This window comes from Leuciscus leuciscus (genome assembly GCF_965113295.1).
Source record: "Leuciscus leuciscus genome assembly, chromosome: 1".
In the NCBI taxonomy this organism is placed as follows: Eukaryota; Metazoa; Chordata; class Actinopteri; order Cypriniformes; family Leuciscidae; genus Leuciscus; species Leuciscus leuciscus.
The window spans coordinates 27,460,652-27,468,233 of record NC_138725.1 but is presented as its reverse complement, the minus strand read 5'-3'; the positions used below and the strand labels follow the sequence as shown (position 1 = coordinate 27,468,233).

The 7,582-nt window shown below is 37.9% G+C and overlaps 1 long non-coding RNA gene across 1 annotated transcript; it reads right to left on the bottom strand.

Moving 5' to 3' along the window:
* Window positions 1-5,758: 5,758 nt before the first annotated feature.
* On the bottom strand, window positions 5,759-6,368 carry LOC309503874. The gene is made up of 3 exons (XR_014207913.1): window positions 6,322-6,368; window positions 6,095-6,162; window positions 5,759-6,012 (listed from the first exon to the last, which is right to left on the bottom strand). It is a non-coding gene; the product is annotated as an uncharacterized lncRNA (long non-coding RNA).
* Window positions 6,369-7,582: the final 1,214 nt, after the last annotated feature.

Below are 7,582 nucleotides of genomic sequence, written 5' to 3'. Positions count from 1 at the left end.
TGATGGTTCTTGATTACCTCGATTAAAAAAAAAAAAAAAAAAAAAAAAAAAAATTTCATTACCACAAACTATGATAATTTTGCTCAAGTGAAGTAGAGCCATAACTCAGTGTGCAGGAGGCGTAGATCCCAAAGACGGGTAAGATTCTCTGATGGCCATAGATGGGAACAACCTAAGACAGGGACTATCGCCGCCACTGGGGCACCTGCCCACCAGGTTCGGGAGGTGTTACCTACAAGAAGGGAGTGGTTGTGATGCTACTTGGGGCCAAGAGCATCAAAGAGGGGTCTGTTCCCTACAACTTCCACTCCAATATATATATATCAAAATGTTCCTTCACTTAAAAGAGCTTAATTATCATATATCAAGACAATTACATCCAATCTCAGTAATATGTAAATAGAATCACAGAGCACAACCAACAACCATCTTGATTACGGGGACTTCGAATAGCTTGTCACCTTAAACATTTGACCGTTCTGTTTTAACAGAAGATCAAAGATGTGACATAAGGAACATGATGTTGGTTGCCTTATGGGCAAAGAAAAATGTTTGATATTGAACTAGTTTTTAACTCCTGAAGGTCATTAGACATGGTGGTGGCTAAAAGATGAGAACAGCTTGTGATGAGTCAAGAGAAATTTCTGAAAAACGAAGGTTAGGTGAATTGAGTATTTAAACTAAAAATAACCTTAGAAAAAAGATCATAGCATAATGTATTTTAGATTATTGTAACGGTTCTAATTTGAGTCAAACATTTGTATTTTGACATTTGTGAACTATTAAGGATTGACTATGACTATGATTATTTTAGTTACAGTCCTAGGAGGCTGTTGAAAAGATTATTTGCTTATAATGAGAGAGAAAGAGACTGCTTGAGTGGAGGAAGAGGATGGTACTCTGTCTGTCCTTCTGTTATCAGTCAGCCAAAGAAAGCTGAAGCAAAGTAATAATTATGCACCAAAACAATCCAGCTGACTTTTCTAAAATCAGATGAATAATGAACGGACATGCTTTGAAACTGGTTAAGAGGCCATAAAAACATTAGATAAAAGATACAGGAAAATGTAAGGTTAAAATGTCATTTAAAATTTAAATCTTTTTAGAGAAAAGATATGAATAAGAAATATGAGCAGTTCATAGTCAGGGATGAGTGTGAGTGTTAATTCATGTTTGTACAGTATGTGTTAGTTTAGGACAACTATTCTGTCTGAATAGTGTGTATAAATTTGTCATTAACCTCTGGAAAGAGTGTTTTAGCATTATAGATGGGTTAAGGCGAATGACAAATTTGAAAGTAAGCTGAGGATTGTGAGTCAATCTGATGAGAAGGCAACACAGAACAGGATGAGCTTTAAGTTGATTGATCATCGAGCTCTGTCTATTAATTATTATTTTGGTCATTCATGATGTGCAGTAGATTTGAATTACTTTCTGGACAGGTTTAAGTATTGATAAATTAGAATTGTGAAGTCATAGATAGCCGTCAGTCATGTTTTGAGAAAAAGTTATAAATTTGACAGCAACAAACACGTACAGTAGGCTAAGTAAATATCAGATTATCCAGAGAGCCCTTAACAGTTATGTATTGTAAAAAGGGGAAGATTGTTATTCGACTGACGTTGACGAAGTGTACTGACGTTGACAAAGTGTACACGACCTGACCTGACCAATTGATGACCTGGAGAATGTTCGTAGATGACAGTTGATTAAGAGACCAAACAATAGGCTTGAAAAGCAAGAAACGCTGTGAAACTAGGGGCCGTTGCCTTAAAACAATTTGATAAGAAGATGAAAATTGTGGCTTTAAGTAATATTTTTATTTCAGAGGCAGAGAAAGATGGGAAATTTGGCTGAAGGACAACGTTTGGGTTAGCAAACTTTATCCAAACAAATGTTACCAAATAAATATGAACAAATATTGCAGTTTTCTATAGCTCAAACAGTAGAGCGTTAGCGCTTGTAACGCCAAAGTCATGGGTTCAATTTCCGAGGGAAAGCAAGAATTGATAAGAATGTAAATGTGTACCTTGAAATGTAAGTCGCTTTGGATAAAAGCGTCTGATAAAAGTAAGAGAATTTTATTATATTAAATTTATGCACGAGATGGGTGTTGTGCATCAAGAGGAGGATGAATATGCTCATGGCGGGAACAAGAGAACGCACAGTAAAACAAGTGGTCAGATGAGTCTTTGAACTTTTTAGTATGGATAATTTGTATTCAGGCCACAAACAAAGACATTTCGGCCTCACAGGTGGGAAAACAGTAAATCCAGGGGGGGAGGGCTAAACCCATTGTCTTCACAGCAGGCTGAGAGGTTATCTAGCTTTGACCTCATTGGTATATGAGGACAGTAAAAGTCCAGGAGGAGTTTATTTGAAGAACTTTATTTGTATTAACCAGCTAGATCTGGTTTACTAAGGGGTTCACATTTGCTGAAAGCCATCGCATAGGTGGGAAGATAAATGTTGGGAGGACATTGGGTTTAATTGTGTGCATTGTTTGTATTTTAAGTGTGCTAATAACAAGAATTGTTTTGACAGGAAACGCCGGAGCAGATGTGGCAGCACAGCAGACAAAAGAAAACTATGTGACAATAACCTCAACATTTGTTTTTCTTTACAGAAGATGCAGACTTTTGCGCACATGGCATGAGCAAAGTGAAGAAACAGTGCCTAACCCTGTGTAATGCCTAACTTAAAATTTTCATTTTGCAGGATGTCAGGATGGATTGAACCAAACAGAACTGATTCTGTATTGTTTTGTTAACATGAACAACATGGGTTGAATGTTTTTTTCAGGGGAACAAGGACCCTGAGTGCTATTCAATGAGCAAGAAATTATCCGGTGATATGTTTCAGGTTGAAAATTTCACAGGTCACACCAAAGGGACGACAAGACACGCGCTCACTAACAAAATCACTTAAGGCCTCCATTCGCAGGTGACAGTAGACAGTAAATGACTCATTCCAGTGGGGGTGCGATCGTGATCTAAGGGAAAATCTTGTAAGGATTTGAAAATGATTGAAGGATGTTAGACCTGGGTCCAAGCATCTGACCTAAACTATACCAACCAACATCAACAACCTCACACGCCAGCGCAAAGAATAAAGTAGGGGATCAATGATATGTGCTAGAAACATATCTCCCCTGCCAACGTTGAAAAAAAAAAAAAAAATCCTCTCTACGGCATGCAAAGTGTCATATTGGTGAAGATGGAACGTCCATGAGGCAACGAGATGATCAACATATCTGGAGAAAATGTTGACCAATTAATGGTTGAAGAAAAGTTTTGCGATTTTATTTGATTGAATCAAATTAGGGCTTAGTATTGATATACATGAAGGGTATAACTGTTCTTGAATTAAGACTTGAATTAATTCTATTCTTAAAGATTTAATAGTATAATGGGTTTGATTAGAAAACAAGAGTGAATTTTTTCTATGTTGTTTATCAGAGAATGATAAAGAGGAGGAAATGTTGTGGAAAAATTCATCTTTTCTTTGTATTTTATTTTCAACGATTTAACAAACGAATGCCATGCGTTCTTTGGCTGTATTTTGAGTTTCTTTTATGATATTGATACAGCTGCAGGGTGTGTGTGTGTGAGATTTCAGAGGTAAGGAGATTCCCGTGCTGGGGAGGGGTCAAGGGGGGTCCCTTTTGTTACTTGTGCTGTGAAGGGTTCAAGGGGGGGTCCCTTTTGTTATTTGTTTAGTGGGGGCTGTAGGAGATAGCTTTTGAATAGAACACTATAAAGTAGCTGGTCAACCTCTGCTCTGGGTCTCACTCCGCCTGCAGCTGGACTGTGGATGGACTGGGAACATTCTTGCAAGAATAAATATCTTTTAAGGACAATTTGAATCCTGATGTCTCTTATGCCTGATGCTATTTTGTTAGTTACTTGTTTTTGCCTCAACAGCGTTTCATTTGAAGTCACCATAACAGTGATTAGTGTTTCCATTAGTTGGGCTCTTAACTCTTAATATTGTGTTTTTTTGCCTGCTGTGACAGTGTGTTTGTCAAACACATTTGCAGCAGCAAAGAACGCTAAAGTGAAATGAGATCAGGGGCCTGTACCATGAAGCCGGATTTGGTGGCTAGCCAGCTATGTTTCAGCTTAGTTTCCGCCAACCCTGGGTTTTAGGTACTATGAAAGTAGCTCGGCTTTAATCGGTGTTCGTTGCCATGGTATCTTACGCTGCACGGCTAACCTGCTCCGGGGCAGGTTATGTTCTGGATTCAAGATCTCAGACTGAAGTTTGACCAATCAGCTGAGAGCAAAGAAACATATAGGTGACGTAACTTATTCCAAGTGTCTGTTGCAATGACTTCAACTTTTCTTCCAAATCCGGTGGACATCTCAGCGCAAATTGTTTGACGAGCACTTCGTAGAGAACGAGTTTTTAGCCAGACAAAATCCCCTTGCCTTTCCTGATAATTATGATAGATACTTGTATGAAAGATACAGATTTTCCGCGGAAGGAATGTCTTATCTTTGCGAACTTCTTGAGCCGCACATAAAGAATTTAACACGTCAAATTCATGCACTTACTGTACCGCAAATTGTATTACGTTGCATTTTTTTATTTTATTTTTTATTTTTTTTGCAAGTGGTACATTCTTGCACGATGACGCACAGAAGCTGGGGGAAAACATATGTTTGTCGAACCATTCGCAAGGTGGTCCTCGCTCTGCAGGAGTACATGAAAAGTTTAATTAATAATGTTCCCCGGACATTTATCGACCATGTCCATAAAAGAGGGCTTTTATAAAATTGCCGGTAAGATATTGATAGAGTGACATCACATGAACACTTTTTTTTTTTCTCAAAAAGCAAATTTCACAAATAATATAATACATGTTAAGAATTATTTTGAATCTTTTTTATTATTATTCTGATAATCTTATGATAGGATTCCCAAGTCACTGCAACATGTATGCAGTCTATTGCTCCAATCTCCACTGCTCTAGGGGAACATGAGGCAGATTATGTTAATAGGAAGTCCTATCACAGCCTTAATGTTCAGGTAGAGATGATGTGAATATGTGAGATGATTATTTTCTGTGAGATGAATCTTTAAATTAATAGTAACTTTAACAGATATAACAATGATCTACTAAACATTTCATCTGCAGACGACTTGTGGTCATGAACATATGATCAAGTTTGGATGCCAATGACTGAGTCTGTTTCCACCTGAAACATAATTCCACCACAAACATGATCATTACAAGTTTTCTGGAGGCTCATCAAATCACAAAAAGTTCCTTGACTTCCTACAAACACAGGACTGACTGTAATTTATGTCAAGGGTTTTAAATCCTTACACATTTCTTCTGAAGCCCATTGAGGTAGAGGCCTCAGTTTCTGGGTCAGGTTGTGAAAAATCCTACAAAAGAGATGTGTAAGGGCCAGTCCCTTTTTATGCCACACATTCAAATGTTTGCCATAATAAAAAGCCCAGGGCATTCACATCAGCAACTGAACACACAGACAGAGTGTCTTCATCATTTGCTTCACCCTAATAAATAAAAGTAGGCCAATGTAAAGCATAACTGTTGTAAAGCAGGTTTGGTGTTCTGTCTGCTGCATACTGACCTCTCTGTGTGTGTGTGTGTGTGTGTGTGTGTGTGTGTGTGTGTGTGTGTGTGTGTGTGTGTGTGTGTGTGTGTGTGTGTGTGTGTGTGTGTGTGTGTGTGTGTGTGTGTGTGTGTGTGTGTGTGTGTGTGTGTGTGTGTGTGTGTGTGTGTGAATGTGTGCTAGCTTCAACAGGGACACTGTATTTCCCTGCAGAACATACAGTCAGCCATATTTAAAACTTTAAAAAAAAGTAGTAATGTATTGCACACGTACCCAGTGTTACTTGCTTAGAGGAGCCAGCACCAGGGTCAGATTGTACAGCACCTGTAATCACATCCATAATCGGCCGTCCCTTATTGCCTACTCAGAGCCAACTCCTCCGCCAGTGTATTCTGGTTTTCTGAATTTAATTCTTTATTTCTGTTTGCTGCAAACAAGTGTGATAAAATGTTCACAAAAGTAATAAAAGGTTATGGTAAATACTCTTTGAATTAACTCCTTGAAATAACCACTTTGAATTATATTTTTATATTTTGTCTTTATCTGCTGCCAAGAACATTTGGAGTTGGGGTTGCATCTAAAAATCAATGAATATTAATCTTTCTTATTACATACATGCACATTTTTTATATATTATAAAAATAGGCTATTGGCTATTACACATATAGGCTACACATACATATATACATACATAATTTTACATAAATATAGAACGTAGGCTATTTGTTTAACTTACACATTAACAATCAGCAATCTTTCTCCAACAGTCTTCTCTTGCTTTGGCGGCAAAGACCGTATTGTTTCAAGGTTGAAATACATATTTAAATTCATCGTAATTATGAATGATTATCTCTTGCTCCTCCGCGGAAAAATATATCCTCTCGCTCTACCCGCGATTGGTTGTTCAGTGTCGACGTCACTCTTTTATGTGCACGCGCGCGTGGAGTAATCATAGCTTGAGGATCAAAGCCTGAGTTGACAGAGAAAGTTGATGAGCTGCATCATGGTACCAATAAAGCCTGATCGCATCGGTTTGGTTTTGTCAACTCAAAACTAATCCTGTAACCCCGAGTTTGTTCAGCTACCTTCATGGTACAGGCCCCAGGTGATGATGGTTTACTGTTGATGGTTTTATAATCATCATGAAGCAGACTGATTCACTGAGGTATTTATAATCTAACAATTATGTTGTTCCTCTAATATATTCACATCACAAACCCTGTGTTACTGCAGCATGAGATCAGCAGTATAACAATCGTTTTAAATCTTTAAACAAACACAAAACAATAAAATTTGGCCTATGCTGACACACACAGATATCAACAATCAGCGTATGAATCTCAACAATGGTGACAATCACAAATATTTAGATAAACAGAATAATTCAGAACATCACTGAAAAGCTACTTATTCACAACAAAACCAACAGCAAAAATAAAAGCAAATATTTAGAATCAAACTAAATTATAGGACAATTCAGCTGCATAATTTATTCATGTTGCAATGCATGCTGGGAGTTTTGTACTCTGCTGGTACCCAGCATGCATTGCAGCAAGGTACTTTTGATCATAGACATAATAAATACATAGACGCCCTATTGGCCGCTTTGGAACGTTGCTGCGATACGTCAACGCGTCTGCCATTTTGCGGAGGGCAAGACTGCGCTGTAATCAAATGCAAGTAAACAGGTGAGCTGCGGTTTTTCTGTATAAAAACCAAAAAAAAGTTACATTTATCAACCGATTTCGGTGGTTTGTATGTGGTGTACAAAAAAGTTCCATCTGTAGTTATTTAAAATCTCGTTATGAGAGGTATGGGAAAGTTGCCCTCCGCAGTATGGCGGCGCCGTTGACGTACGATCCAGCGGCCAATAGGGCGTCTATGTATTTATTATGTCTATGCTTTTGATTGTCACCATTGTTGAGATTCATACGCTGATTGTTGATGTCTGTGTGTGTCATATTAAACTGATTTTTTTTGTGTGTTCATGTTTGTTA